The sequence below is a fragment of the Psammomys obesus genome, unplaced genomic scaffold (assembly GCF_907164565.1).
Source record: "Psammomys obesus unplaced genomic scaffold, mPsaObe1.curated_primary_1811, whole genome shotgun sequence".
In the NCBI taxonomy this organism is placed as follows: Eukaryota; Metazoa; Chordata; class Mammalia; order Rodentia; family Muridae; genus Psammomys; species Psammomys obesus.
The window spans coordinates 4,803,971-4,822,001 of NW_026592776.1; the positions used below are offsets into that span (position 1 = coordinate 4,803,971).

Genomic DNA, 18,031 nt, shown 5'->3' on the forward strand with positions numbered 1-18,031 from the left:
TTTAGTTTACCATATTAAAACATTGTAAAATTGTTAATGGGACTGGAGAGATGGCCCAGTGGTTAAGAGCACTTGCTGTTCTTGAAGAAGACCTGAGTATCCCACTATCCACACAGTAACTTAAAACTATCCTTAACTCCACTTCTAGGGAGAACCAACACCTTTTTCTGATCTCCCTGGGGCCTATGCATGAACACAGTAAACATATATACAGGCAAAGTGTTGGAAGCTGTTGAAATAAAATGTGAGTCATGTAAGGCTTGATTAGTAGCTTGCATGTTTAAAAGTGTTTACCCGTGAGAATATTGATTCTTGGCCTTATCTTGGTGTCTGAACAAGTACAGAGTAAACGTTCCATGGACTTTGAGATGAATCAAAAGGAAGTACGATAAGAAAGTTGGTTAATTCTCTGTAAACATTTACGCATTTTTCACCCTGGCTTAGACTGCACTTGATGTATTATTTATGCACCTACAAGAAGAATATGTAAGGGCTGTTGGGTATAAATGGTCTGAAAAAAAAAAATAAAAGTCATCTCATCTTTTGCTGAGAACATCCTGATCTCTGTCTCTTGTTTTTCTTTTCTCTTCTCTTGTCTTTCTTTTCTCAATCCTCACTCTGTCTGCTAGGTGCACATTACCTGACTTGGTCAAATTGGTGTCCAATGTGTGAGGCCTGAGTAAGAGGAGAAAAGTGAAGGACATCCCTGGATAAAGAAATGAGCGCTCAGGAATGAAAGGTGAGCAGAGGTAAATATATTTATCTGGAGTAAGATGGGACAATGAAATAATAGTATGCTTTTTGTACGTATGCTTAAGAAATATGCTTTGTGCCAGAAAAGCTAAGGTAAGTCAGCAACAGTTGCTTACATTTTTAAAATTTATAAAAAATGTTTGTCCCTGTTTTCCTAAAAAAAATATCTGTGACTCTAGAAACTTGGAAAAAGAAAGGGGCTAAATAGTAAGATCATTATGCTGTTTTTGGACCTGAAAAGGTTCCTGTTAATACGTTCAGTTTCTGGGCCTTCGTTAGAGATAGTGTAGACCCTCAACATGAAAGAGAGAAGGTTCAAAATCAAGAGAAAGCTGCAGCCCCTTTAACTAACAACCCAGGAGAAAGTGAAACCAAACTGCGCCCGCCAGAGGATCTTTTTACAGAACCAGCAGATGAATTTCTGTTGAAGGAAGAAATGGATGATCCTCTTGACCCAAAGAATGCAGAGGAGTTGGAAGAAGAGGCAGCTAAATATCACAATGAGAATGATTTCTCCCCCTTTTAAATATCGAATGTGGTTGAATGTGTCAAAAAATATAAATACAGAAAAGAGATAAAGAAGTTGACTAGTGTGGTACAGTCTCTTTCTGCACAATTGCAGAAGTTACAGTGGGACTCCGAGAATGCTCTGAGCTCCCAAAGAGAGTCATTAGACTCTCAGCTGGTTCTGAGAGGGTCAGATGCTCTGAACTCCCAGGGAGAGTCGGATAACTCTGATTTAGTTTTTGAGCCAGCATAAGATCTCTTTGCCTCTCTTGCAGAGCAACGTCAGAAAACACAGGTTTGATATTTTGCTTTTATCTTTATCTCCCAGGTATCTTCCTGTGTCTTCTTGTATCTGTCTGTTGTTTGTATTATGCTTGTCATTGTCTTAGTGTGTACTTTTCTGGATTAATTGTTAGCAATCGTAGGCCAAACTTCATCTGTTGGCTGTCTGTTTACCCCTTAAACTTGGTTTAGCTTACTTGAGAATTTTTCAGAGAGAGAGAGAAAAGGCAAGTCATTTGGAACAGCAAAAACTGATATATGGGCTCTGTCCTTGAAGCCCTGCAGTTGCGGCTGGGAGTCTTGTGCCTGAGTCAAGCTGGCAGCAGGCATGGGGCTGCCTGGGCAGGTTGCTCTTAATGGGGCATCAGCAGCTTCTCAGTTTTCCCCTTTAATTCTGCTACAAAGCCTCAATGGTCATAATAATTGGATTCAACAGGTAGCAAGATGTTCCTCCCTTAAAATTACAGCTAAAAAAGTAAGAAAACTTTGTCTGTTTTGAATGTGTAAGTTTACTATGTTCTATATGTCTTGGTTATAGATTATTGACTATTGTGTTTGTTTAAAATCTTTAGCACCAAGTTTACTTAAACTTAAAACCTAGGGTTAGAGCCATTCTAAACAACAAATGGTATAAGCCAACTAAGGAAACAAGTCTCCAAAGATAATACTAAATTTGGTTTTGACTTCTAAAAACTATGGTTATGTTCTATAATTTCACTCTTAAAAAGGTACTTTGTTTTGACATTGCAAAAACAGGTTTTTAAAAAATATTTAAATATATAAGGCTATAAAACTATATAAAGCTTATATCTTAAAATTACCTGATAAACTTTATATATATATACTTTATGTATAAACTTTATATATATATATATATAATATTTAAATATATAAGGCTAAAAAACTATATAAAAAGTTTATCAGGTATTTTAAGATATATCTACTTGAATCAGTTGATGTACTGACTCAGTCCAAGTTTATTGCCCTATTTCAAATTGAATTAGCACAACAATCTCATACCTTGCCTCATCAAAATAGCAATAGCCTAAAAAAAAATCTATCTTTTCACCCATGAGGCTACTAGTCAAATTATAAAACAGCACCCACCATGTCTAAAATATACAACTGTACCACCCATGGGTGTTAATTCTCGAGGACTTATTCCTTTTTTTAATTTTATTTTTTTTATCAGTTACATTTTACTAACTCTGTATCCCAGCCGTGTCCCGATCCCTCATTCCTTCCCAGTCCCTCCCTCCCTCATCTCCACCATGCCCCTTTCCAAGTCCACTGATAGGGGGGGACCTCCTCCCCATTGACTTATTCCTAATCAGTTAGTCAGATGGATGTTACTTGTATATCAGAGTTGGGAAAACAAAAATACGTCACGTATACTGGACACTGTCTGGCTTTATTTTTGCTTCTGCACAAATTGGAAAAGCTGCTAAACACATTATTGCTCTTTACTTTTTATGCTTCACTATTATGGGTACACCAAAACTCATTAAAACAGACAATGGTCCTGGATATATTGGTAAGGCATTTCAAACTTTTTGTATGCAGTTTAATATCACCCACAAAACTAAAATTCCTTATAATCCACAAGGACAAGGTATTGTTAAAAGAACACATGGTACATTAAAACAACAATTACAAAAAATAAAAAGGGAGTTATATCTCTGGACTCCAAAGAATTATTTAAATTATGTTTTGTTTATTTTAAAGTTTTTGAATTTGGACAGACAGGGTTTGTCAGCTGCAGAACAGTTTTAGCACCCAAAAACCAAAGATAATTTGCCATGGTGAAATGGCAATGTCCTTTAACTGCACAATGGAATGGACCTGACCCAGTTTTTTTTTTTTAATTTTTTATTTAACTTTTATTAATTACACTTTATTCATTTTGTATCCCCCATAAGCCCCTCCCTCCTCCCCTCCCGGTCCCCCCTCCCCCCTTTCTGCATGCATGCCACTCCCTAAGTCCACTGATAGGGGAGGTCCTCCTCTCCTTCTTTCTGATCTTAGTCTATCAGTTCTCATCAGAAGTGGCTGTATTGTCAGGGTTCTAGGTTATCTCCATGAATAGTCCTTGGTTGGAGTATGAGTCTCTGGGGAGTTCCCTGTGTTCAAATTTTCTTGTTCTGTTGCTCTCCTTGTGCAGTTCGTGTCCTCTCCAGCTCTTAGTATTTCCCACTTCTTACATAAAATTCCATTCACTCTGCCTGTCAGTTTTAATATGGTGATGAGGCCCTGTTTGTGTTTTCCCACAAAATGCTAAAATGTTCTTTGGTTACCTGAACGACTGGTGCAGTTTATGGAGGCTGCCCCTACCGTTGCTCATATCGACTTGTGGTGATGAGTGCAACAGGAGAACCATAATGGGCTTTTGTTCCTGATCCTGCTCTGCTGCATCCTGTTCCTTGGGACAGCCTGGAGTACTTGTATCTGCTAATGACACTCCCTAGATTTTCCTTGAATTGAGCAACAAGTGACTTCACAGCTGGTTAATTGTTCTTGCATCAGTGTGGCTGTTCTGTATACTTTGCAAAGAATGCTACTCAAGACGGATGTGTCACCATTTCATCACAAATATGGACTGCCAATGTCACAAAGAATACTCAAAAAAGTATCATGATGGGCGTGCCACAGTTAGAAGAAACTAATATTTCTCAGAACTTACATCCACAAAGTTTCAGAACATGTTTTTTAAAACCAGGTGGTTTATTTTATCCCATATATAATAAGTCTATTCATTGGAAGTGATGTTATCATAACATACATGTTCAATTCTCTGTTAGTAATGTCACCAAGATAATTAGCTGCTCAGGGAATCAAGCGGATTTAGGTAATAAAGAACTTGCTTCAGAAATTTGGATTATTCCAAAAAGTTATATTCAGAGGCATTTATGGAATGTTGTTGCAGTAATGTATTTTCTTATGCTGTCTACTGATACAAAGATTAGTAACAGTAGTTATGGACATGATTTTAGGAAGGATGTCTTGGTTTGCTTAATCATCCTTATGAATTTGTCTAGGTAATGCTAAAATTGAAAATATGTCTGCACACTTTGATGTTTCTTGCTTGAATTGTTATCTCTCCAATTGCTTATCAGTTGTTAATATAGGAATTTCAGTTTTGATTTTACGTTAGCCACTATTTGCAATGGTTCCTGTGAATGTATCAGCTGCGTGGTGTTCAGATAAAGGTTTTCAGGTATTGGAATAAATGGCTTTAAGTAGAACTAAATGTATGGTAGGCTTAAAAATTAAATCATGATTGAACTGTCATGCTACTTATCAATGGATTTTGTATTATGCCCTTAAAATATAATGAAAGTAATTCTACTTGAGAAAAAGCTTAAAAACATTTGTTGGCAGTATGGCATCATACCAATTTGTCTTTAGACTGGGTTCAGCTACATCAAAAGGTAGTCTTTATGCAAAAACCTAAACCATTGAATTTTGACACAGCAAAAACTGCTAAAGACCTTTTAAGTCCATTGTTTTCACCCTTGCCTTCATGGATATCATTCATCCATAGGCTTTATTGTTGTACGTGTGTTGGCTGTTTTATTGTTTCTCGTGTGTAGTCTTCTTCCAGTGATCATATATTTGATGCTTCTAGCCTTACGCAGAATTACAGGACAGCTCCATAGACTTAAGCTGAAAGATTCCACCACCCCCCTCCATGTGACGGGCTGGTAGTCAATGATGGTTAAGAGTTTGAAACAACATGATCAACCTAAGACAGGAAACTATCGAAGTGAGATGGTTTTCCAAAGACAGGTAAGACATGTATGTTATCAAACTAACTTAAAACAGGCAGAGTCCGTCTAATAAATAAAGAAGGGGGAAGTGTTGGGGGCTGTTGAAACAAAATGTGAGTCATATAAGTCTTGATTAATGGCTTGCATGCTAGAAAGTATTTCTGCATGAGAAGATTGATTCTTGGTCTTACTTGGTGCCTAAGCAAGTACAGAGTAAATGTTCCATGAACTTTAAGATGCCTCAAAAGGAAGTGCAATAAGAAAGTTGGTTAATTCTATGTAAACACTTATGCATTTTTCACCTTGGCTTAGACTGCCCTCGATATATTAGTTATACACCTACAAAAAGCATATGTAAGGGTTGTTGGATATAAGTAGTGGTCTAAAAAATAAAAATCATCACAGCATTTGCTGAGAACCTCCCCATCTCTGTCTCTTGTTTTTCTTTTCTCTTTTCTTGTCTTTCTTTTCTCAACCCTCACTCCCTCCCCAAGGTGCATGTTACCTGGCTGAGTAGGCTCAGTCAGCAAAGCACTCACACACATAAAATAAAAATAAACAAATCTTTAAAAAGAAAGAAAGAAAGAAACCACTATGGGGTTGTTGAGATGGCTCAAAGGTAAAGACATAGGCTGCCAAGACTGATAACCTGAGGTCAATAGCTGGGATCCACATGGTAAAAAAAAAAAAAGAACTGACTCCCATAGGTTGCCCTCTGACTTCTGAACTTGTGCCATGATGTATGCACCTATATAACACAGATATGAAATAAATAAGTAAATAAAATAAAAAATAGTTTAAAATAAAACTTTATGAAGGTAGGAATGAGATTAGACTATATAAAGAACTCACAAATTTAAACCCAAACAAACCAAATAATCCAATTAAAAATGTGATACAGAGCTAAACAGAGAATTCTCAACAAAGGAGTCTCACATGGTAGAAAAGTACTTAAAGAAATGCTAACAGCAACTTTATTTGTAATAGCCAGAAACTGGAAACAAACTAGAGGTCCCTCAACTGAAGAATGGATAAAGAAACTGTGGTACATTTACAAAATGGAATATTACTCAGCCATTAAAAACAAGGAAATCGTGAAATTTGCAGGCCAATGGATAGAATTAGAAATGATCATCCTGAGTAATGTGACACAAACCCAGAAAGACACACATGGTGTATACTCACTGTTAAGTGGATTTTAACCATATAGTACAGGGTAGATATTCTACAATACACAGATCCCAAGAAAGTAAGTCTCATGGGCATCTTAGGCTTCATGTTGGCCTACTAGTTAGGGGAGCTGTCGATATCTCTGACATGGACTATGTTGCCTACTATTTGATCAATTACCTCTGGTGGGACTACCCTACCAGGACGCAGGGGAGGAAGACAAACTCATTCATCAAGTGAATAGACTAGCCTGGTTTCTAGAGAGAGGATTTTCCCTATTCTGAGGAATAAGGGAGAGGATATGCAGGAGGGAGAGTGGTATTAGAGGAGAAGAGGGAGGAACCTATGACTGAGATGTAAAATGAATTAATAAAAAAACTCAAAAAGTGTGCATATTGCAAATGCACTCAGTAGTAAATAACATGAAATTCAAGGTATAGTTGCTGGAATAAATGGAAATTTATTCTTTTTTTTCCTGACAAGCAGTTCAAGAGCAAGGAATAATTGCAATAATTGGCAATATTATTTTCTCTCTCTGACTCATGGTTATTAGTGCATTGATCCATGATGAAAAGTGTCTTGGGTTTTTTCTTTATGTTAAAGTTTGCCTATATTTTGGGTATATGCCCAGGAGTGGTAAAGCTGGATCTTGAGGTAGTGCTAGTCTCAACTTTTTGGGAAAGCACCAGATTTATTTCCAAAGGGATTGTACAAGTTTGCACTCCCACCAGAAACAAGAAAGGCTTCCCCATTCTCCACATCCTCTCCAGTATGTGTTGTCACTTGAGATTTTGATGCCTCACTATTCAATAATGACATTTGCTCAGCTATGCTGATAGCAGTTTTATTTGTAATAGCCAGAATCTGGAAACAACCTAGATGTCCCTCAGTGGAGGAATGGATACAGAAATTGTGGTACATTTACACAATGGAAAACCATTCCTCAGTTGAGGGACATCTGGGTTGTCTCCAGATTCTGGCTCTTATGAATAAAGCTGCTACAAACATGGTTGAGTATATGTCTTTGTTGTCCGCTTGAGCAAATTCTGGATTATATGCCTAGGAGTGGTATGGCTGGATCTTGAAGCAGTACTATTCCTAATTGTCTGAGAAAGCACCGGGTTGATTTCCCGTGTGTTTGTACAAGTTTACATTCCCACCAGCAATGGAGGAGGGTTTCCCTTTCTGCACATCCTCTCCAGCATGTGTTGTTGCTTGAGGTATAAGGTGAAATCTCAGGGTTGTTTTGATTTGCATTTCCCTGATAGCTAAGGTTGTTTAGCATTTCTTTAAGCATTTCTCTGACATTAGATATTCCTCTATAGAGAATTATCTCTTAGCTCTGTACCCCATTTTTTAAGTGGATTACTTGATTTGTTGCTTTTTAACTTCTTTGGTTCTTTATATGCTCTGGATATTAGCCCTCTGTCAGATATAGGGTTGGTGAAGATCCTTTCCCAGTCTGCAGGGTGTCATTTTGTTCTGATGATAGTGTCCTTTGCTTTACAGAAGCTTTTCAGTTTCATGAAAAGGTCCATTTATTGACTGTTGATCTTAGAGCCTGTGCTATTGGTGTTCTGTTCAGGAAAATGTCTCCTGTGTCAATGAATTCAAGGCTCTTCCCCACTTTTTCTTCTAACAGATTTAGTGTGTCTGGTTTTAGGTTGAGGTTTTTGATCTACTTGGACTTTAGTTTCGTGCAGGGTGATTAATATGGACCTATCTGCATTTTTCTACATGTAGACATCCAGTTAGACCAGCACCATTTGCGAAGATGCTGTCTTTTTTTTCCCATTGTATGATTTTGGCTTCTTTATCAAAAATCAAATATCCTTAGGTTTGTGGGTTCATTTCTGGGTTTTCTATTTGATTCCTTTGATCCACCGTTCTGTTTCTATGCCAGTACCTTGCAATTTTTATTACTATTGTTCTGTAGTACAGCTTGAGATCAGGGATGATGATACCTCCAGATGATCTGTTCTTATATAGGATTTTCTTGGTTTTCTGTATTTCCATGTGAAGTTGAGAATCGTTCATTCAAGGTGTGTAAATAATTGTGTTGGTATTTTGGTGGGAATTTCACTGAATCTGTAGATTGCTTTTGGTAGAATGGCCATTTTCTCTATGTTAATCCTACTGATTCTTGAGCATGGGAAATCTTTCCATCTTCTGATATATTCTTCAATTTCTTTCTTCAGAGACTTGAAGTTTTTTTTTTTTTTTTGTTTTCAAACAGGTCTTTCACTTGCTTGGTTAGAGTCACACCAAGGTGCTTTATGTTATTAGGGGCTATTGTGAAGGATGTTGTTTCTCTAATTTCTTTCTCAGCCGTTCATATACAATAGGGCTACTGATTTTTTTTTAAGTTAGTTTTGTATCTAGCCACTTTGCTGAAGATGTTTATCAGCTGTAAGAGTTCCCTGATAGAATTTTTGGGGTCACTCATGTGTACTATCATATCATCTGCAAATAGTGGTAGTTGGACTTCTTCTTACAGATTTGTTTCCACTTGATCTCCTTTAGTTGTCTTGTTGCTCTAACTAGGACTTCAAGTATTTCAAGTATTATGTTGAAGAGATATGAAGAGAGTGGGCAGCCTTGCCTTGTTCCTGATTTAAGTGGGATTTTTTTAAAATGAACTTATGCATTTTTGCTGAAAGCAAAATTATATTTTGAGCTTTATAGGAAAATAAATAAGGGTGAAAGCTGTTGGGAAGGAATAATAAAACCCAGAGCATCTACTATAGGAGGAAACATACATGACTCCTTGTTCTCAATCAATCATTCTTTTAAGTAGTGCCTCCTGCAAGTATCCACTTGGAACAAATACAAAATCTATCCCCACACCCATGCCTCTGTTCACTTAAGTAATGTGGCCATTTTCTCTCAGGTGACATGGATACTGATAGTGTAAGATGATTGGTAGTTTTCATATTGTCCAGGGTTATTGTAATACTTGATCAGTTGACTAATACTATAAAAGGACTTACTTTGATAGTATGTCCTTCAGCAACATTCTTGACTCTTCTGGGTTTCAGTTGCATTACTTAAAACACACACTTATTTTTTTTTAAGACTCAACTAGCTAAGTATTATGACTTATGTATTATAAATTTTTTGTGTTTGTTTGTCGACTTGATATAGCTAGAATAATATGGGAAAGGAGAACTTCAAATGGCACAGTCTATGGCACATTTTCTTAAAGATTGATATGGGAGGACTCAGCCTACTGTGGGCAGTGCCACTCCTGGGAAAGTTCCTGGGTTATATAAAAAAAGCAAATTGTTCAATCCACAAGAAGCAAGCCAGCAAGCAACATTACTCCATTGCCTCTGCTTCAGTCCTTTCCTTAACTTTCCTTGATGATGCACTATAAGGTATAAGAGTAAAGAAGCATGCATCTTAGCAAGGAAAGGAGGTACGGCAACTGAAGATCTTCTGTCCCTCTGTTCCTCCAAATTCAGTCAATCCCCCAGTCTCATCCTCAGCTCTGCTGCAAAACACCTGTGACAGATACCCCGTCTCTGTGGATCCCACAGATCTTCCCCTTCCTAACCTCCATCCCATCACTTATTAATTTATCCCAGCCTCTAATTCTGGGAAGCCTTCCCTGGAAACCAACAGGCCACTCTGCCCGGGAAAGCAGATAGGCAAACTACAGATCTTCACCTCTCCCTCTGGTCCTCCCAATCCAATCTCCCGGTCTCATCCCCAGCTCTGTAGCAGAACACCTGTGGCAGCCTCACTTCCCCATCTGCCTCCACTTCTAGTGGATCCTACAGACCTTCCCCATCCATTGCTTTATCCCAGCACTAAACTCCAGCAGGCACTTTCTGGGAACCCACAGGCCTCTCTGACCCTGGAAGCAAGTAGGTTAACTATAGATCTTCCTCTTTCTCTGATTTTCCTCCAAGTCCAATACTCTAGTCTCTCTCTAACTCTGTAGCAGAGCTTCTGATGTGGCCTCTCCTCACTCTCTGTCCTCATTATGAGGGGATCTAACTAAGTAGATCCTAGTGGAACCCCCTATAGCCAGACCACAGAAGAGTTTCCTGCCAGGCAGCATATAGCCAACACTCTCTCCTAAGGAACAGAGAGGGCAACATAAACCAAGGAACAAGATATCCACACAACAAAGACAAGGGCAGATACCCAGTATCTAGAATTACAATCTTCCCAATCACAGATGCCTACTCACTAGTGCAAAGACCCACTTAGTAACAGCTAGGACAATATGTCTCTACTAGAGCCCAACAACCCTACCACAGCAAGCCCCGAAAGTTCCAATATAGATGAAGCACAATGAAAAGACCTTAAAATAGTCTTTATGAATATGATAGAGGTCTTTAAAGAGGAAATAATATAAACTTCTTAAAGAAACCTATGAAAACACAAACAGTGGAAGGAAATGAATAAAACTGTTTAAGACCTGAAAGCAGGAAAGAATTAGTAAAGAAAACCCAAAACTGAGGGAAAATCTGGAAACCTTAGAAACTTAAACAGGAACCACAGAGGCAAGCTTCAACAACAGAATACAAGAGATGAAGGAGAAAATCTCAGGCATTGAAGATACAATAGAAGACATGCATACTTCTGTCAAACAAAATGTTAAATCTAGTGTCCAGGAAATCTGGGACAGTATGAAAAGACCACTTCTAATAGGAATAGAGGGAAGGAGAAGAAACCCAGATCAAAGCCACAGAAAATATTTTCAATAAAATCATAGAAGGAAACATTTCTACTCTAAAGAAGGAGATGCCTATGAAGGCAGAAGAAGCATACACAACACCGAGTGACTGGACCAGAAAACAAAGTCACTTGGCATACAATAACCAAAACACTAAATGTATATAATGAAGAAAGAATATTAGAAGCTGCAAGGAAGAAAAAAAAGACAAAATATCATATAAAGGCAGAAATATTAGAATTCACATGGCTTGTCAATGGAGACCCTAAAAGTAGAAGGGCCTGGACAGATGTGTTGCAGACTCTAAGAGATCATAGTTGCCAGCACAGACTACTATACCTAGCAAAATTCCCTACCTATCTTACAGAAGGCACTATAAGGAAAACTCTAACCTAAGAGTTTAACTACATCCAAAAAACCCTGGGAATAAATAAGTTCAGACCAGCAAATGCAAAATAAGAGAAACATTCATGCATACACACGACACACCCACCATCACCACTACCATCGCCATGACCACCATCATCACCACCACCACCACCAACAACAACAATGAAATAACAAAAAATAAAGTCATTGATCCTTGATATCTCTCAACATCAATGGTCTCAATTCCCCAATATAAAGACACAGAGTAACAGAATGGATATGAAAACAGGATCCATCTTTCTGTTGCATCCAAGAAATATTCTTTAATATCAAAGACAGACATCATCTCAGACATAAATCTAAATGCCTATAAACACGGATATTTTATAAAGAAGCCAGAAATATACACTGGGAAAAAAAAAAAGACAGTATCTTCAATACTGGAGGCTGCACGTGGAAGAATTTAAATAGATCCATAGTCATTTCAACCCCAGACAGATCAAATACCACAGCATAAATCCAGACACACTGAACCTGATAGAAAATGGGAGATAGCCTTTAACTCATCAGCACAGGAGAAGACTTTCTGAACAGAACACCTTTAGCATAGATAATAAGATCAACAATTAATAAATGGGACCCCAATGAAACTGAAAATCTGCACAGCAAAGGACACCATCATTTGGACAAGACAGCAGCCTAAAGAATGAGAAAAAAGTGCTGGAGAGGTGTCTCAGCGGTTAAGAGTACAGCTCTGCTCTTCCAGAGGTCCCGAGTTCAGTTCCCAGTAACCACATGGTGGCTCACAGCCATCTGGAATGTGGTCTGATGCCCTCTTCTGTCATGCAGGTGTACATGTAGATAGAGCACTCATACATAAAATAAATAAATACAAATTTAAAAAATGAATGAGAAAAGATGTTTTTTTATCAACTCCACATCTGATCAAGGACTAGTATCCAGACTATATAAAGAAATTTAAAATCTAGATATCAAGAAAATAACCCCATTAAAAATTTGGGTACAGATCTAAATAGAGAATTCTCAATAGAGAAAACTCAAATGGCTGAGAAACACTTAAAAATGTTCAACATTCTTAGCCATCAGGGAAATTCAAATCAAAATGACTCTGAGATTCCATCTTACACCCAACAGAATGGCTAAGTTAACACAAGTGACAGCTCATGATGGTGAGAATGTGAAATAAGAGGAAAACTCACTCATTCCTGGTGGGAGTGCAAACTTGTACAACCACTTCGGAAATCAATGTTATGGTTCCTCAAAAAGTTGGAAATTATCTTTTCTGGTCAAATTTGTTGGGTGTTCTGTAGGCCTCATGTATCCTTATTGGCTTCTCCTTTAACTTGGGGAAATTTTCTTCAATGATTTTGTTGAAAATATTTTCTGGGCCTTGGAGATAATTTGAATACAGGGAACTTCCCAGAGACTCATACTCCAACCAAGGACTATTCGTGGAGACGACCTGGAACCCCTGCACAGATGTAGCCCATGACAGTTCAGTGTCCAAGTGGGTTACATAGTAATGGGAAGAGGGACTGCCTCTGATATAATCTGATTGGCCTGCTCGTTGATCACTTCCCCCTGAGGGGGGAGCAGCCTTATCAGGCCACAGTAGAGGACAATGCAGCTACTTTTGATGAGAACTGATAGACTAAGATCAGAAAGAAGAGGAGAACCTCCCCTATCAGTGGACTTGGGGAGTGGCATGCATGCAGAAAGGGGAGGGAGGGTGGGATCGGGAGGGGAGGAGGGAGGGGCTTATGGGGGGATACAAAATAAATAAATAAATAAATAAATAAATAAATAAATAAATAACATGTAACTAATAATAATAATAATAAACAATAAAAAAAGATCTAGCTATACCACTTTTGGGAATATAGCCAAAGGATACTTCATCCTACCACAAAGACATTTTGCTCAACTGTTTCATTGCTGCTTTATTCAGAATATCCAGAAACTGTAAAGTACCTAGATGTATGCATTGGATGGGGGTTGGAATGGGAGGATCCTATGGGGAGAGGCAGGTGGGAGGGAAGAGAAAGCTGAATGAGGGAAATGGGGAGATAAAGTTAAAATTAAGGGATGTTTTAAGGATAGTATAGAAACCACACACACACTCACATACATATATGTGAGGTAATCCAAATAATAGGGAGACAGAGTTCCAACTGGCCATCCCTTATTACCAAAGGAAGCTTCCAGTACTGGGTCTAGGTTACATGTAATTGAGTTGGCCAAAAGGGTGCCATGGAAATTTCCAAGTAATTCAGTCTGTGGCCAAGAATATAGGTTGCACTCCACAAACTGACAGCAAAACTCAGTTACTGAAGATCATGCCTACACAACTCACTGAACAATGGAGAAGTTGAGCCACTGCCTACCTAGAGCCTTAACCCTTACATGCTCATGGCTTTGGTACAGGAAGCAACTCTGCAGGCTACCAAAAGAGAAATGTAAACATCAATCCAGCCACAAAAACTACAATGTTGTGCCACCTACAAAATATGCTAGGGCAATGGTGGCACAAAGCTTGTATGAGTAACCAACAGTATCTGATTTGACTTAAGACCTAATCCATGAGATTGAACCCAAACCCAATACTGCTTGGGTAGCCAAGAATCAGGAACTAGATATCCCAGGGACCTAGGGTAAAACCAAATGGCACTGGTATAAACAAACCAGCAAGCAAGCAACCAACAAACAAGCATAAAAACAAACAAACAAATAAATAAATAAATAAATAAAATTAATAAAACAGTGATAAAATTACTCCTAATGATATTCTTCTATATTTACAGATCAGTACTTGGTATGCCATCACCAGATAAACTTCCTCCTGCAACAAATTGAAACAAATACAGAGACCACAGCCAGACATTATGGAGAGAGTGAGAGACCTTGGAACACTCAGCCCTAAATGGAATAACTTCATCAAATCCCTCCCCTCAGAGTGCAGGAAACCCCAGAGAAAAGAAGGTGGAAAGAATGTGTCTATATTATAGCTTCAAGTTTAGTGTTTTTATGGAATTCCTGAGTGTATGAACAAGTGGGTCTCTGATTCTTGTGACTTCTCTTGGGCTCTTTTCCATCTGTTGGTTTGTCCTGTCCAATTTTGATGTGATAGCTTTCATTTTATTTTACTATAGTTTATTTTGTTATATTTTAGTATTATCTCTCAGAATCCTGTTCTTTTCTAATGAGAGACTGGAGGAGTTGGCACAGATGTGAGGGAAGGTGGAAAGGAACTTGGTGGAGGGGGAGAGGAAACTGAAATCAGGATATATTATTTGAGAAAAAGAATTTAGTGTCAATAAAAGGAAAGGAAAAAAGAGTAAGTAAACCTTCTCTCATCTTTAAGTTGCTTTTGGTTATGGTATCTATTACAGCAACAAAAACCAAACTAGAGCAAGTATGAAACCTGACAGGCTCTTGTGTTAAATGTTTGGTCCCCAGCAGCCAGCACTATTTTGGGAGTTGACAATTTCAGGAAATAAAGGTTAATTGTGGGCCTTTGTTTGTGAAGGGAGGGGTTGTGAAGGGGCCTTTGAAGGGTATACCTGATCACCTTGTCCCTTCTTCACTCTTTGCTTCCTGTCTGCCATGAGCCCAACAGGCTCCTTATCCATACATTCCTACTATCATGATGGTCTGCCACGAGTCCAAAATACCAAGTTAAGTAATGATTAATTGCTTATGAATCCTTCTCAAATATGAGCAGAAACAAATCTCTTCTTCCTTTAAGTTCTTTATGTCAGGCAATTTGTCACAGGAATCATAAAATGAACTGATTAATACACTGGGTATGGTGGTACATGCCTAGAATTTTAACACATGGTAGTCTACAGCAGGAGCATATGGAGTGTGAAGTCAACCTGAGCTATATAGTGAGACCTTGTCTCAGAACAACGACAAGAACGTATATTAGAAAATGGTGCATTCAATATGTATTAATGCTTACCACCCCCATGATGTTTCAATGCAGTACTCTGGTGAACCAAAGGGATAAGATATACTTGTCAAAAATGAGTACCCCATGTCAGACACAGTCCCTGTTCCCCTTACTAGGAAACCCAATTGGTTACTGAGCTACCACAGGCTATATCCGAGCAGAGGTTCTAGGTTATACACTTATATGGTCCTTGGTTGGAGAAACAGTCTCAGAAAAGACCCCTGTGTCATCTCCAGGTCATACTAACTCTCCCTGCTTTCATATGATTCCCTGCACTCTGCCGAAGATTTGGTTATGAGTCTTAGTATCTATTTTGATATACTGCTAGGTAGAGTCTTGCACCCTGCTAGGCCAGAGTAGAGCTTTGCAGCCAGTCTTGAAGATACCTGATAAAACAGGGTCAGATGAAAGGGGATGAGGTCCTCCTCTATCAGTGGACTTGGTAAGGGGCAGGGAGGAGATGAGGGAGGGAGGGTGGAATTGAGAGGGAATGAGGAAGCGGGATATAGCTGGAATATAGAGCTAATAAAATGTAACTAATAATAAAAATAAATAAAGAAAAAAATAAAAAAAATGAGTACCCCATGAAGCTTTATAATCAGAATATGTCGTCCATAATTACCATTATTGTTTCAGGGCGCATCAATACATTCTGATTAAACAGGTCATCATCCTGTGCTTTGCATTGTTTTGTGCTTTGCATCAATAATATGTCAGAAATCTGCGTCAGCATTGCTTTCATTCAGCTGCTACATCAGTGTCATCACTAATTATTAGTGTTCTAGGATAGTCAGAAGGAAATCATGGGTGGAAAATATTTTCTAATATAAAGGACAAATGTATAAGAATATAAAAGCATCTTGCCTAAGACATAATCCTTGGATGAGGCAGAAATTGTTCTCATCCTTGCCTCCTGCCTTCCATCACCAAAGCTCTTCTTTACTATTCTTTACCAGAGTGATGGGGGTTGGGAGGAAACAAGAGAGTTTCTGCCTGTACTACCTCCTAAAGATAAAAAAAAAATGCTTTTTTTCTTTCCTTTAATATCTTTGAAATTCACTGACACTTATAATTTGTTATTATGTACTCATTCTTCTAATTGGGATTCAGGTCCAAATACTCAGCTGAAAAGTTAACTAATCAAGAAACAATTAGATCATTTAATCAGTAATTACTCTTGCTATGCCACCCAGATGACATACACATGGATTGCTTCAAACATATTGGAAAGTTGGATGTTCATTTCATATTTATCTCAACTTCAGACAACAGAAGCAAACAAGGTTCTCTCCTTTTCTCTGTAAAAATTAATCCAGGTACCTTGGGGGAAGGTATGAGGAGAAAGCTACAACAAGAGCCATTAAAATAAACTATTTCTTTCTATTGCTAGGATTTTTTATGTGAGAGAGTTTAACTTTGATAATTTCTGTGCATGTCTGTGCGTCTGTGTGTGGATATGTGCACATGAGTGCAAGTGCCCACCCAGGCCAAGAGAGAGCACTGGATACCCTGGAGCTGCAGTTAGAGGCAACTGTGAGTCGTTTAGCATGAGTCCTGGGAACCAAACTTGTGTCCTCTCCAAAATCAACAGCAAGCTCTCTTAACCACAAGAGCTGATTCTTTGAGAAAATCAACAAGATAGACAAACCCTTCGCCAAACTAACTAATAGGCAGAGAGAAACTATCCAAATTAGCAAAATCAGAAAACAAAAAGGGGGAGATAACAAGAGACACTGAGGAAATCCAAACAAATGTTAGGTCCTACTACAAAAGCCTATATGCTACAAAATTTGAAAATCTAAATGAAATGGAAAAATTTTTGATAGATTTGATTCACCAAAATTGAATCAATATCAGGTAAATATATTAAATAGTCCTATATTTCCCAAGGAAATAGAAGTAGTCATCAAAAATCTCCCTTCCAAAAAACATCCAGGGCCAGATAGTTTCAGTGAATAATTATATGAGACATTCAAAGAAGAGCTAACTCCAAGTCTCTTCAAGCTATTCCACAAAACGGAAACAGAAGGAACATTACCAAACTCATTCTATGAAGCTACTGTCATCTTGATACCTAAACCACACAAAGATCCAACAACAACAAAAAAGAGAAATTCAGACCTGTCTCTCTTATGAACATTGATGCAAAAATACTTGCAAACCGAGTCCAAGAACACATAAAAGATATCATCCACCATGATCAAGTATGTCTCATCCCAGGCATGCAGGGGTGATTCAATATAAGAAAATCCATCGATGTAATCCACCATATAAACAAACTGAAGTAGAAAAACCACATGATCATCTCCTTAGATGCCGAAAAAGAATTTCACAAAATCCAACATCCATTTAAACTCTTGGAGAGATCAGGGATACAAGGCACTTACCTAAACATAGTAAAGACAATATACAGCAAGCCTATAGCGAACATCAAACTAAACAGAGAGAAACTTAAATTAATCCCACTGAAATCAGGGACAAGGCAAGTGTGCCCACTCCATATCTCCTCAACATATTACTTGA

General features: G+C 38.1%; 1 long non-coding RNA gene across 1 annotated transcript; it reads left to right on the forward strand.

The window, feature by feature from the left end:
• The first annotated feature begins 412 nt into the window (after window positions 1-412).
• LOC129683101 (uncharacterized) lies at window positions 413-16,119 on the forward strand. The gene is made up of 4 exons (XR_008721109.1): window positions 413-486; window positions 630-739; window positions 5,168-5,328; window positions 14,358-16,119. It is a non-coding gene; the product is annotated as an uncharacterized LOC129683101 (long non-coding RNA).
• The last annotated feature ends 1,912 nt before the right edge of the window (window positions 16,120-18,031 follow it).